General features: G+C 41.5%; 1 protein-coding gene across 5 annotated transcripts in view; it reads right to left on the bottom strand.

The window, feature by feature from the left end:
• The window catches only part of ERC1 (ELKS/RAB6-interacting/CAST family member 1), a 274,453-nt gene extending 259,743 nt beyond the window's left edge, over positions 1–14,710 (bottom strand). For 3 of the 5 annotated variants that reach the window (XM_065943059.1, XM_065943083.1, XM_065943090.1), the window contains exon 1: positions 14,615–14,710. The gene's annotated coding sequence lies outside the window, so the exon portion shown is untranslated. Of the gene's footprint in view, positions 1–14,282; positions 14,417–14,458 lie in introns of those variants that run through there. The other 2 variants (XM_065943065.1, XM_065943074.1) reach the window with 2 other exon arrangements.
• Positions 14,711–15,129: the final 419 nt, after the last annotated feature.

Here is a 15,129-nt window from a genome sequence, read left to right as displayed (position 1 = left end):
CTAGTCCAACCTGCTGTGACGAGTCACACTATTACTAAGTAGCATCAACTATCAGAAAATGAGTATTTTAAAAGACCGTATTTCAACACTTTTTAAAATGATGTATAGTTGATTTACAATGTTGTGTTAGTTTCATGTACAGCACAGTGATTCAGTTACACATACTCCTTTTCAGATTCTTTTCCCTTCCAGGTTATTACAAAATATTGAGTAGAGTTCCTGTGCAATACAGTTGGTCCTTGTTGATTATCTATTTTATATATAGTATTGTGTATATGTTAGTCCCAAACTAATTTATTCCTCCTCTGCAACTTTTAAGATTCTGTTCATTTTGTTCAAGGGTTAAAAATGTCACTAGGGACTAGAAATGTGCTGCTATATTAAGCCCTCTATTAAAAGACTAACAACAGACCAAATTTTAAAATCCAATTCAAGTACAATTTGGTGGAATCTATCAAATTTTAAATGTGCACACCCTCTGACCTAGAAGTCTTGCTTTTAAAGTTATTCTCTGTGAAACATATTTCACAAGTTTAAGGATACAAGTGCAATGATGTTCAATTACTGTATTATTTTGTACCAGCAAAAAGAGAGAACTTAAATTTCCACCACCAAGAGACTGGTTAGATAGATTATCCTATCTCCACACTATAAAATACTGCTGTGAAAAAAAAACAAACATATAAGTAAATCTCTATATTTGACAATTTCTATAAAGACATCTATGATGTATTGTGAAGTGTGGGGTAGGGAGCATGTTACAGAAGAATTGTAAAATATAATCCCAACAGCAGACAAAAGGAGACAGGTATGTTCGCATATACACAGCAATGATTTGGATGGCAAGGAGCCATTTCTCAAAGGTCAAATAGAGCCACTCTTTCCCTTGTACACATGCATTTCTTTTTCTTTTCTTTTTCTATTGTTTTAACAGAGAGCATATATTACTTTTACTCACAGGCTCACCACAACTAAGGGCTTCAATAAGGCCCTCGACCATTCAACACTATAATATGGTAATTAATGGGCTAGGCCCTAAGCTGACAAGGTCTCTGTGATGAGTAAGAGGTTACAGACAGACCCACAAGTTAAAGAAGCACAGATGTCTCTGCTTCCACCCCCGGCATGGGGCCTAACAGTTCTGCTAACACCAGACATCAGGCTGTATGATCTTGGTCTGATCCTCCTGGAGACCAAAAATTACAGACCTGTGAGGCCGGGCATGTTGTGATCACACACCGATAGGAAGAGAGGACCCTTGCTAACGGCAGCCATCACCACACCCATCACCACACCCATCACAGGTGTCACTTCACTCTTTTTTATGGAAGGGTGAGAAGGTTGAGTGACTCAGTTACGATCAACTTAATGATGGCTTTTGATAATTCTTATCAATCAGTTAAGCTAATTATAAGGTCTATCAAAGCTCTCACCATGACAAATATCTTGTCAAGCAGATACTTGGAGTAAACACAATGTTATTAATCATGGTTGTTCTCTACTGAAGTGAGCGACCTGAACTACTTACTTAGTTCAAAAGAGCCAAGTTCTAGGTTGTGTTAGCCTTCCCCAGTGACTCCAGTCCTCACTGCTATTTGATTTCTACAAATCCTAAAAATACTAAACGGTTTGGACAGCAGTTACTTTCCATTTTATAGCACATCTCATACCACGTTACAATCAGTTCAACAAACGCTACCAAACCAATCACACTGAACAAGTATATTGGAAAGACGCACATGTTCACGACCATGTATCTCAATTCTAAAAACCTTTGAAAACCACCAAATTCTTTAAGTAATTTCATGACAAAAATCACACCTGAACTGATATCGAAATACTAATGTGTTTGATGAAGGAACTGGAGGGTGCCCCCTGACCTTGCTTCAAAGTTAGATAATACAAAGCAGATGAAGCCGATCACCTTTCTGAAACCTAAGAAATTCTGAATTCTGGCCCAAAAGGTCTTGGATATAGACCTGTGTTATGGGATAAGGTTAAACAGTCACATCACTGTTGGTAAAAACACATTTATAACCAGGGAGAACTAAACACAAAGTTTTTAACTATATAATTATATATTAAACTAGGTGGTGAGTACACAGGTATTTATTAGACAACTCAATCTTTTTTGCATGTATGAAAAGAAACATTTCATAAATTTAAAAGTTTAGGTGAAAAACTGTAAATATCCAATGTTTTATTTTCTTCCTTAAAATAATAAAAGTATTTGTATTCTAAGTGCTTGCTTTCATCCTCAAAAAAATAAAGAGCATTTGGGAAGCAATAAGTTTGAAAATGGTTAAGTGTCTTAGAAACATTCATCTTTTGATCCAATAATTCCAAAACCAGGAAACCCTATCTACTTAAATGATCCAAAATGTAGGAAAAAACACTACATTATGATATACCAACTTTATTAGTACTTGTTCAATTGGGAAATGTTTAACTGAAATCTTTATGATTACATGCCATCAACAAAACACATTTATAACCAATGTCTCATATGAAAAATGTTTATAATACAGTAAATAAAAGTGAACATACATTTGTACATATACTCTCCATTTTGCAAATACAGTTTATCCATGAACTCAACAGGTTTGAACCTCATGCATCCAATTATACATGGATTTTTTTTTCAACGTTAAATCCTACAGTATCACACAATACCCAGATGGCTGAATCTGTGGACATGGAGCAACCCCTGATACAGAGGACCAGCTCTAACTTATACACAGATTTTTGACTGCAGGGAGGGTCAGAGCCCCCAATATCCACCCCCCACTGGTTCAAGGGTCAACTGCGTACACATAAGCTCATCACAAAGAATGGTAGGCAATCTGTTCGCTTTCTTCTTAACAGTTGTCAGATGTTTCCAAATGGGCATATAGGGCTTTTTGAAAAGGAAAAAAATGTTCAAAATATTTAAACAGAAACGAAAGGGAAAGGCCACTGTCATCTAGGGTGAGCTTTTCTTCCTTTGGGACATGGGCTCAAAAACCCATCCCATACAGCACTTCCAGCTGCCACCACAAAATGCGGTTGGCATGTAACAACAAACCTATCTGCTAGCCCGAAATGCGTCATTAAAATTTTTCATTATTTACAACACAGACACAGATGCCTAACATCAGATGTAAAGAAGTACACAGGACATGATGAGAAAAAGACAGTAAGACTTTCCAGCACACACTAGGTCTGCAGTACACGGGGGCGCTGTAAAAATGTTTGTCATCTTATCCAACACACTCGAGAAATGGTACAGTGCCAGATACAATGGGCAAGCTGGGAGCTGAGGGACAGACCAGAGGAAGTAATCACAGTTCCTTCCTCTTTGACCCAGTAGAGTCCATTTTTCTCCTCTCGGTTACCATGCTTCTCTAAATACCATGAATTACATGGGGATTTTTTCATCATAATTTTTTACATGTTTATACCCATATGTAGAATTAGAGACTCTCTAGATTTAGCCCAGAATACAATCAAATCATAATTTTAAAAATATCCAAAAAGATTCAAGCAGAATACAGTGGCTCCTGGAATAACTAAGAAAAAGAATGAGACCATGATACATTCCAAAGTTCCAGAATGAAAATAGATTTTCTATTACAAACTCTACTTAAGTGAAACTTTACAAAAGAAATATGTTACATGTCACATTACAGGAAAAAAAAAACCTTTCACAGCATCATATAAAGCGTTTAACATAGAGTGTAGACCATAATGAGCATTCATCCATGTGAATAATAAGTATATTTCCTTTACTTTAAGATATACTTTTCTTCATAATTTAAAGCTTCAGAAATTGGGATTCAGCTCATAACAATGTGCATAATTAAAATACGTTTTTTCCCTTAAAAAAAATGAAGTTTCAAACAGATAAAGAATAAAGTATTAAACAGAGGAGCCTGATGGGCTGCAGTCCATGGGGGTCACAGAGTCGGACACGACCGAGCACATGATCACTTTCCACAAGAAACGTCAACTAAGAAGTGAGGAGACGCAGCACTATACATGGTTAATACCCGCCATGAAGGCTCCCTTTAACACTCCCAAGAAACCTTTCAGGCAGAGACTGTATTATTACATTTCTAGATGAGGAAACTAAGGCTCAGAAGGGCTCAGTGAGTTGCCCAAGATGACACATCTGATTCAAGCACTGCAATATGCCACACATTCATCAACCACCTTACTCTCACCAGACAGACTTCCAGATTTTTTTAAGGAAGTACCGAGAACTAGGGCTTCCCTGGTGGCTCAGATGGTAAAGTGTCTGCCTACAACGCAGGAGACCTGGGTTCGATCCCCTGGAGAAGGAAATGGCAACTCCACTTCCAGGATTCTTACCTGGAAAATCCCGTGGATGGAGAAAGCCTGGCAGGCTACAGTCCATGTAGTTGCAAAGAGTTGGACACGACTGAGCAACTAACACACAGAGAACTTAATATTGGTTTGTCCAAAATCAAGCTTGTTTTTTTCATTTTCACATTCCTCACGGTCCCTACCACCCACCTGTCTGTCCCTGCACCTCTCTTCTGAGCTCCAGACCTGAATTTCCAACTATCAAGTGAATGTCACTGGTTGTTTCAGAGTTGCACTGTCCAATATAGTGGCCACTAGCCACTCATGGCTGTTTACTTGAAAAGAGCTAGTGAGACTGAGGAACTGAATTTGTTATTTCATTGTTAATTAAAAGTTAAATTTAAAAATCTGATAATTACGGGAAAACTTTTAAGCATGTTTGGAATGGGCTGGGCGTGTGAACCTACTTTTCCAACTGTAGATGTTATGAACTCTAAGTATAGATTAAGTTATTTCTGATAAATCACAGCATCTGAATTAATTTATGCTAAAGTATGCGATTGATTTTAAATACTCAGTACTCAGTATGAAGAAAGAATGTAAAGTTGCTCATTTTAAATATGACATGTTTCAACGTGTTGAAAATGGCATTTTGGATGCACTGGGTTAAATAAAAAACATTGTAAGATTATGAACTCTTAACCACTATTTTTTAACTCTGTAATGTGACTACTCAAATTTTAATCACATAAGTGGCTCACACGATTGTCTACTGGACAGCAGTCTTCCCAGAGGTTCCGGCTGCCCCACCACAGTCACCAACAGCCCACTGAACAGCATCACCATCCCTCTGGCTCCTTATCTGATCATCAAAGTGTTGTGTATCTGGCAATGACTGGATGATGGTGGTGGTGGTGGTAGTAATTGTGTCTGACTCACAGAATCCGTTAGGTTGCTCTGGAGCCAGAGCTCTTTGGAGACTGGCGAACACCACCTATTATTTTGACTTTCCTCTGGGGGAAGCGCTGCTGCTGCTAAGTCACTTCAGTCATGTCCGACTCTGTGCGACCCCATAGACGGCAGCCCACCAGGCTCCCCCATTCCTGGGATTCTCCAGGCAAGAACACTGGAGTGGGTTGCCATTTCCTTCTCCAACGCATGAAAGTGAAAAGTGAAAGTGAAGTCGCTCTGTCATGTCCGACTCTTAGCGACCCCATGGACCGCAGCCTACCAGGCTCCTCTGTCCATGGGATTTTCCAGGCAAGAGTACTGGAGTGGCGTGCCATTGCCTTCTCCAGGGGGAAGAGCTAGTTGCTACCAAAAATTGCAGCAGACCTTTCTGTGCCAATGAGAATATTCTCTATCTGTACTGTCTGATACAGATATCACGACTCCCGTTTGGCTACTGGCCAAATGAGATACAGCTAGTGTGCCTGAAAAACTAAACTTCAAATCTTAATTCATTTAAATCAGTTTAAATGTAAATATCCATATATTAGTGACTACTGTATGAAGACGGCACAGCTGCTAACCTATCTGCTTCATCCAAGAGTCTGGGTGTCACCTGTCTCCTCCCTCCCCACCAACCGCCCTTTCTTCCCCAGAAGTACATGTACGCACACGTACATATACACACACACACACAGAGACACTCAGCCAGCCAGTCCTGTGTTCTTTAAAGCTTTCAATTCCAGATGCTTCTTTGTCCTCACTGTCACTACTTTCTGTTTCAAGCTTTAACAAGATTAAGGCCCAGCCTCTTAATCGGCCTCTCCACTTAGCCTCCTCCTACCCACTCTTTGTAAAATGTAAATAAAGTTTGTTATTTCCTTTACTCAAAAGTCTCCAAAGTCCTGCCACTGCCCCAAGGTCAAACTCTAGACTCTAACATGATTGACAAAGCCCATCGTATAGGTGATTCACTTGGCTGTATCGCAGAAAACACCACAACACTGTAAAGCAACTATACTCCAATGCAAAAAAAAAAAAAGATAACCAAAAAAAAAGACTATCCTTTCCTCCACTGAATTACCCTCCCACCTTTGTTGAAAATTAATTAACTATAAATAGGTGTCCATAGTTGGACTCTCTACTCATTTCCATTGATGTCTACATCTGTCCCTATGTTGATACCATTCCTGATCACTGACCATGATGGTCACTGACTATGCCTGTCAAGACATTCTTGGGAAAAGACAAGGTGGGAACACTTTAACAGGCATGAAGACTTACTATAAAACTACAGTAACTAAGTCTGGCCCTGGACCAAGACAGGGAAACGAGTGGAACAGACCAGAGCCTCGAGTTATTACAATGCAGTTGAAAAAGGAAGGAACTGTCGATAAATGATGCTGAGAATATCAGGAACCATATTGGAAAAACAAAAATAAACTTTGAAGCATATGCAAAAATCAATTATAGGCAGATCATGGAGCTGAATGGGAAAGGTATAGTAACACTTCCAAGAAGATAACAGAAGAGTGACTTCAGGACTATGGGGTAGGGAAAGATTTCTTCCACAGGAAAAGCACTAACCAGGGGCTTCCCTGGCGGTCCAGGGGTTAAGATTTTACTTCCAGTGCAGAGGGTGCAGGTTCAGTCTCTGACTGGGGAGCTACGATCCCACATACCTCGTGGTCAGAAAACCAAAACATAAAACAGAAATGATATTGTAACAAATTCAATAAAGAATTTAAAAATGATCCACATCAAAAAAAAATTTTTTTTTAAGCACTAACCACATAAACACTAACTGGATTACACTAAAATTAAGAACCTGGTTCAAAAGACACTGTCAGGGGCTTCCCTGGTGGCTCAGACAGTAAAGAATTTGCCTGCAATGCAGGAGACCTGGGTTCGATCCCTGGGACAGGAAGATCCCCTGGAGGAGAGCACGGCAACCCACTCCGGTATTCTTGACTGGAGAATCCCATGGACGGAGGAGCCTGGTGGGCTACAGTCCACGAGGTCATGAAGATTCGGACACGACTGAGTGACTAACACTTATACTTATTGGTGGTCCAGTGGTTAAGAATCCACCTTCTGATGCAAGGGATGTGAGTTCAATCCCTGTTTAGGGACCTAAGATCCCACATGCCGCAAGGTAACTAACACTACACATATTTCTGGTAGTGTCATTTAACAAATTAAGGAACCCCAGAGAAGAGCAGGAATCACACACATTTAGTTTTGGATCTGTTGAGTATAAGAGGCATTCGAGTGGAAACACTGGACAATAGCTCTTTGACACGAGAGAGGGGTAAAGCTGAAGAGGTAAAGCAACACGAATACTCAGCACACACATGAAAAATGAATAGGTGATGAGATCAACCAGAGAAATTCAAACATTTAATCACTGTGAGAAAAAGGTTCAACAAAGATGACTGGAAAGAGAGCCCAGAGAACCAGAAAGGAAAACAGAAGTGTGATCTAAAGACTCTGAAAAAAGTGAGAGTTCTACCAAAGAAGAAGTTGACTGTGTCAAATGCAGCTGTAGTATGCAATTCTGAAAATGGCTCTGAATGACATCTACCTTTGAGTTTCTTGCTCTTGTGTAATCTTCGCTTGCCTGTGCTTGACCTAGGACTCCCTTCCAGTGAACAGGATACAGCAGAAGTGATACAATGTCACTTCCCAGGTTAGGTTACAAAAAGAAGGACTAGTACCTCCCTCCTCCTCCACAGACCCCTCAATCAAGGAGAAACTGGTACCAAGTTGCTAGAGTAATGTTACACAGAGACCCAAATGGCAGAGAGACTGACTTCTCCATCAAACATCCAGCAAGGACCTCAGGTCAGCCAACAGTCACACAACTGAGGTGGAAGCAGACCCTCCCCCAAGTGGAGTGCTGAGATAACCAGTCCTAGTCAACACCTGATTGCAGCCTCCTGAGTGACCCTGAATCAGACACATGAAACCCAGATGCCTGACCCAAAGAAATTATGAAACAATAAATATTTGTTGTTTTAAGTTTGGGGGTAATTCATTGCATACCAATGGACTATTAGTAAGGCTGCTAAGAGGTTGAATAAATGGATAGAAAAACAGCCAGTGCATTTAAAGAAAGACATTGGTAATTCAAGCAACACAGTTTCAGTGAAACTGTGGAGACAGAAGCCAGACAGAAACAGAGAAAAAAACTGCAGGTGAAGAAATGGAAACATAAAGCAAATGCAGACAACTCTCTCAACAAAGTCTGGCTGTAAAGCAAAGAGCAAAAGTCAACTTAAAGCAAGAGACAGAGAAAGTATGAGCTGAAGAATCTGTTTAAGATGAGAGAGGCTTCTCTTAAAGTTTAAGTAATGATAAAAAAAAAAAAAAAAGAAGCCACTCGGGTGGGGAAGTACACTCTCGAGGAACTTCACTCTATTACCAAAGAACTCCTCTCAAGGTGCTCAGTACCCCTGCCTTCACGGAGAACTGGCTCTTCCAGGATGCTCTTCCCACGCAGTCCTCTCAAGTGGAGGCTGTGAAGACGCCCACATGACACGCCCGATACAGGAAAATGAGGCTGGTACCCTCCTTTCTTCCACTGCCACCTCCAGACCACTATTTCTGAACCCTCGTATAAAAATCCTGTGAGTCTGCCTTCCATGCTACTCAGCAACACAGCCTTTTCCACCACCGCCTCTTTACCATCAGCTAGTGATGACCTGGACATGCTCCATGCTCAGTAAGGGTAGACTTAGACTGGCCACTGGTTCTCATGGCCACTACCTGCTGTGCCACTGCTCCTGGATCATTCCAACACTCCACACACGGATGAGGTGTCCATCTAACACCAGCTCCCCTAATCCATCATCTTCAGTGAGCTACTCTCTATTCTCTGGGGAGGGCCATTTACAGCCAGCTGGGACTTCACTTAAGTGTACCATTATCCATTCAGTCATCAAATATTTAGTAAGCATCTATTATTTGCTCAGTAGAGAACACATGACAGTTCCTATTCTCATGAAATCTCCGACTTAATTTTTCATATTTGCCACAAAGACAACGTGAAAAGATCTAGCTGAAGTCTAGACACATTACAACTACTACATTTCCTTTATCAGTCTAGGAGCCATGTCAATTCTAGGAAACTACAGCGTTATTGTCTGATGTGACCTAGTTCATCCATGCTGTAATCCACTCCCCTGGTGAGGCTTCTAAAACTACTTTTTAACTTTTAGAATTATCGACTCTATAATACTGCCACTATTCAATATGAGATTCCTCAACCTTTAAGTGTATAACTGTGCTGCCCAGTATAGTGGCCAATAGTCACAGTAGCTATTTAAATTAATTGTAAAATAATTAACAATACAGCCTGTCAGTCACACTAGCCACATTTCAAGTGTTCAAAAGGCCCATAAGGGGACTTTCCTGGTGTTAAGACTTCACCCTGCAATATAGGGGATGCAGGTTCTATTCCTGTTGGGGAAACTAAGATCCCATATGCCTCGGGGCCAAAAAACCAAAACATAAAAAACAGAAGCACTGTTGTAACAAATTCGACGAAGACTTTAAAAATGGTTCACACCAAATAATCTTTACAAAAGAAGGGCACGTGTGACTAGTGGCTACTGTACTTGATGGTGAATAAGAGAACATTCCTACCATCACACAAAGTTCCGCTGAACGGTGCTGGTCTCAAGTTTTGGGTAGTCACTTCTTTCTTCCCAGAAAAAAAAAAAAAAAAATTTAAATGACAGGTCATCTTCCAGTCTCCCGAGCACTCTGAGGCTCCAAAATACCCTAAGGAATTCCATTTTTCAGGATCATTGTCACGACATCATCAAAACCACCACCCCAATGTCATTATCAGGGCAGCTGGATTTAGAGTACTCACTATATTCCAAGCTTTATGAGCACTATCTTATTTATTCTTCACAACAATCACATCAGATAGGACTATTATTCTCATCCTACAGATGAGAAAATTAACTGAGTTTTAGACAATAAACTCACCCAAAATTCTATAGCTAAGAAGAGACAGCAATCCACAGGTTAAGTAAATTAATACTATAATTATTTTGCTTTTTTTAAGACAGCACACCTTTTCACAGAAAGGAAAAGTGACGCCCACAACATTCCAGCCAGGTCAAACCATCTTCATATCACTCACCTGCCTTATCGCTTTCTTGCCTTTGGATCCTGCACATGTTGTTTCCTCCACGTGCATCCTTTTCATCTAGCCAAATCGTACTTATCCTTAGGAGATCTCATCTTAGATCTTCCTACAATCCTATTACGGATCCATCCTATAAGCTGATGTAGAAACCTGTATGTCACCTATCAAAGCACTTAACATAGCAGACCACAAAAGCCTGTTAACTTTTCCTCTTTTCCCACTACAACAAAACTCCTTGCTGAGGTTCGATCTCTATTCAGGGAATCAGATCCCACCTAAAAGACCCGCAACCAAGTAAATAGATATTTTAAAAAATTGCTTTTAAAAAGGGAATATTAAAAGTAAACACTAAATGGCTTCACTGCCATTTAACTGAAAATAAAGTAATTCACAAACATTTTTCCCACATACTATGCAAAACAATACTTAAAAACCAAACGTCAGGGAATGACCACTAATCGGTTTGGGACTTCTTTTGGAGAGGATGAAAATGTTCTAAAATTGATCATGGTGATGAATGTACCAAAAAAAAAAACTTAACTGTACACTTTAATGGGTGAATTCTATGGTATGTGGATTATCCCTCAATAAAGCCATTATATTTAAAAAAGATCTGTGGGTAGTTAAGACTTAAATTATAAAAACAAATATTAAGCCTGTGAAAAAAAATACCTAGAGGATAAAATACTTGTTATTTTTATGCAATTTTAAAATAGCTTAATGCCATATTATTGCACAAAATTTCACTGGTTAGGAAAAACAAGAAACTGAAAACAGTGTCTGCCTTCAGGAACAACTGAATGGAGAAGAGACTTATTTTTTTCCCTGTGTATTTTTATAACTTCTGATTTGATATATGTGTTTAAAAAAATAAGTGTATATATGATCAATAACATCATACCTCTCCTTGAAGTGAAGTGAAAGTTGCTCAGTCGTGTCTGACCCTCTGTGACTCCATGGATTATATAGTTCATGGAACTCTCCAGGCCAGAATACTGGAGTAGGTAGCCTTGCCCTTCTCCAAGGGATCTTCCCAACCCAGGGATAGAACTCAGGTCTCCCCCATTGCAGGCAGATTCTTTACCAGCTGAGCCACAAGGGAAGCCCTCTCCTTAGTACAAGTATAAACTCCCAGGATGCATATTTTGTTCTGAAAAGAATACAGTATGCAGTATATATTTTTAAATATATATATGATTTTTAAATATTAAATATACATTTTATATTATTTATTTTATCATATATAAATCATAAAATATGATTTATATATAATTTAAATATATATATTTATACATATATTTATTTTAAATCAATCCAAGGAAGTAAAAAAAACTGATTCTTCCATTTGCCTCCATCTCACACTAAAAAGTATTTAGTCATCTCTCTGTTATTAGACATCAGTCAGAATTCTTTCCTGCCCAACAGTCTGACACATCTTTAAACAATGACACAGTTGATCATTCCCTCCTCCTTGAAAACTTCCTTTCCTTCATTTCCAGTACATCATACTCTCCTGGTTTTCCTTCTACCTCAATGGCCTCTTATTAATTTCCTTATTAATCTCCTTTGCTGAGTTCCTCTTCATTTCCCCAGAAGGTATCCAGAAGGTAAGCTCTATGAAGGTTAGAATTTTTATCAGTGTTGTTCACTACTATATTTCCAATGGCTAAAAAATGTACCCAGAACCATACTTAAAAAATAACTGCTGAATGAATAAATGAATAAGGCAGCACCCCAAAGGCTCACATTTTGAAAAAGCAAGCTATAGAAATAAACCATATTACACATAACTTTAAGCTTAATTTACTTTATTACACTGTATGTCTGAAAATCCATAATCAATCCACTGCTTGTAATTAGCCAAAATACTTCATTCCCTCATCTTTCTCCATTTTTGTCACAGTATGTGCAAAACACATGTAATATCTCTTATACTGCTTCTAAAAGCATAAATGTAGCATAGAAAAAGAGCAGTTGTTGCTTTAAGAATCTTCGCTTTTCATTTCAGTATTAAAGTTGACCTAACAGACTGACATACTTATCTGACTTTAGTAATTCAAAAAGAGAGGGGGGGAAATACCCCAGTAGACTCAACAAAGATATCACAGTAATGACTAGTAAATGACATTTCTTAAGAATAAAACATACTGATTTTCTCAGGCATAAGAAATCCTAAAGAGAAATAGATAACCCTACACTTTTCTGAAATTATATGACTGCATTCCAACAAGAACCACCTCCCACTGTCAGCCATGGAAATGTCATTTTAGCAAAATACACACATAATTTCACCTGGTATCTCAGTTCACATCTGTCCCCATATATACTCAATTAAGTCAAAATATAAGACAAAAGCCAAAACCAGGTATGTGAATGTTAATCTTTCCAAGTAACTAATCCAGTATCAAAATCATTATTATATCAACTTGTAATTTGACTTGTCTGAATATTTAATTAAATCTTTTGTTCATAATTACAAGTGGACCACACCTATTTTCACTTAATAGCTATTATATCATCTGTTTCCTATAAGTTTCTTCAAGCAGAAGTATTTGCTGGAGGATAACAGTCTGCTCATTAAGTAGACATATTAAAAAAGGCAACCACTGACACTCACCCTGTATATTTCTCTCTTGGGTTATAGGAAAGCACTGCTCTGGCTATGTTCCCAAATAAATTGAATAAGCCTTGGGAAAGTCACTGCTTAAATTCCATTTCATGACGGTTTCTCTTCCTCCATAAATCAATTATAGGGAGTCATACCTACTTCCATCCATTACATAATACATGTCCATCTCAGGGCCTGTTTTCCCAGCAAGAAATAGCTTAAATGATATTAACTGACAGGTAAGGACAGGGAGTTCTGTAATCTGATGGGGAGCAGAAATCCAGAAAAGGAGATTCTGATTTAATGTGCTAAGTTGTGAAACACTGCTGTGAAGAACCTTTACTCTTAGTAACCTCTCCCTATGCAGTGACAGACACATGCTCCCAAAAATATTTTAGGAGCACATGACTTTAAGAATGTTTCTCAAAAATGGAGGGACCTACCAAAAATTTTTATTCCACTTCATTTTAAGTGTCTAATAAAGACATGCAATTGAGAAACTTCAGAAATCTCCAGTAATTATCAAACACAGAATAGCTAACTGTCAAGATCTACTAAAAACTGAGTTGCAAAAGACAGCAGTGCTTTAAAACATTTAAGTATGTTTCACGTAATTAGCTCCAACAGGAATGTGCAAATTGTTCATTTCATCCATCCAAAGCAGTCAACCACAACCACCTGCAACTACTCCTCAGAAACGTGACTTCCAAAGGAACCACCTGATCCTCGGGCCTTCTCTTAAGGGGCCAGGATAAAACTTGAAGATGAGGTACACAGATCGTTTAGGCACCAAAATAAATAAAAGACTGGAAGATAACGCCTTTTAGGAATTAAGTGTAAAGGGACCTATCACTTAATGTTGCTGCCAGAATGAAGTTGTCTACCCCAAGATCTCTGCTCCTCTTCAAGCGTGTAAAACTCCAAACCCGTCCAGGCTCCACAATTTCCCCACTCTGAGCCAAAAGCTGAGGGAGTCGCTTCCCTCCTCGACCCCCACCCCGCCTAAAGGGGGGAAAAAAAAGACCCCAAGCCCTAAGTAGAAACGTGAGACCTAGTGCAATAGCTTCTCCAACTGCCTAAAAGGCAACATCCACAGCTCATCTCCTTTCTGGAAGCCAACCCTCCATCTCCTATCTTACTACTTCACAGGAGAGACCAGAATCCTCGTCTCTTTCAACGCTGCACATCGGTACCCAAACCCCAGACCCACCCGACCGCACCCCAGCCTCCCGGGGCTCCCCGAGGCGTGCACGTCCCCACCTCGCCCGCAACATCACGCCTCTGAAGCCGGCCGCCCGCAGCCCCCGCGGGTCCCCGCCGTCGCCGCCCCTCCAGCCGGTCCAGGGGCACCCGCCGGTGGGCTGGGTGGGGCCGCCCTCTCGGACGTCCCATCCCCCCCGGCAGGGCGCGGAGGGGGAGGGGTCCCCGCGCCTCACCTACGGCTCCGCCCTCCCCGGGGGCGCGCTGCCCGGACCCAGCCAGGGCCGTGGGGAGGAGCGGGCGCAGGAGAGACGAGGGCCCCGGCACCAGCGACGGGCGGGAAGCTCCAGGCGCCGCCCGATCCCGAGCTGCCGCCACCGCGGCCGTCTCACCCTCCTCTGGGCTGCCGATGCCGCTGCCCGCCCGGGCGCCGCCGCCGCCACTACCGCCGCCGCCACAGCTCGGCCCGGGCGCCCGACGTCACCGCGCCCCGCCCCCTGCGCGAGTCCTCAGCCCCGCCCCGGGCCGACGTCAGCGCGAGCCCCGCCCCCGCCCGACCGCGCCCGCTTGCCGTCCCGCAGCCTCCTGGGAGGGCGACTCGGCCGTGCGCGGGCCTCAGGCCCCTTCTAAGGGGCCGGTGGGCTGGGGGCTGGCGGCTGCGGGCGCACACGCGTACACACTCCCTGCGCGGGGCGCTCGGCGTCTGTCTCCTCCCGCTTGCCGTAGGAGGCGGCGCGGCACCGACAGTGGGCAACCACCACCGCCTCGGCGGACCGGTGCCGCGGAGCAGGGGCCCAGGTCTCCCGGGGCAGGTGGGTTTCCCGCCCCGAGGCCCTCGGACTATCCGCACCGCCCGGGAGACACTGCCGGCGGCCTGTCCGCGATTCACCTCGGCGGCCTTCCCTGT

This window comes from Muntiacus reevesi, chromosome 1, assembly GCF_963930625.1.
Source record: "Muntiacus reevesi chromosome 1, mMunRee1.1, whole genome shotgun sequence".
In the NCBI taxonomy this organism is placed as follows: Eukaryota; Metazoa; Chordata; class Mammalia; order Artiodactyla; family Cervidae; genus Muntiacus; species Muntiacus reevesi.
Note: the sequence above shows the minus strand (reverse complement) of the source record. Positions and strands in the feature narration are given on the sequence as shown.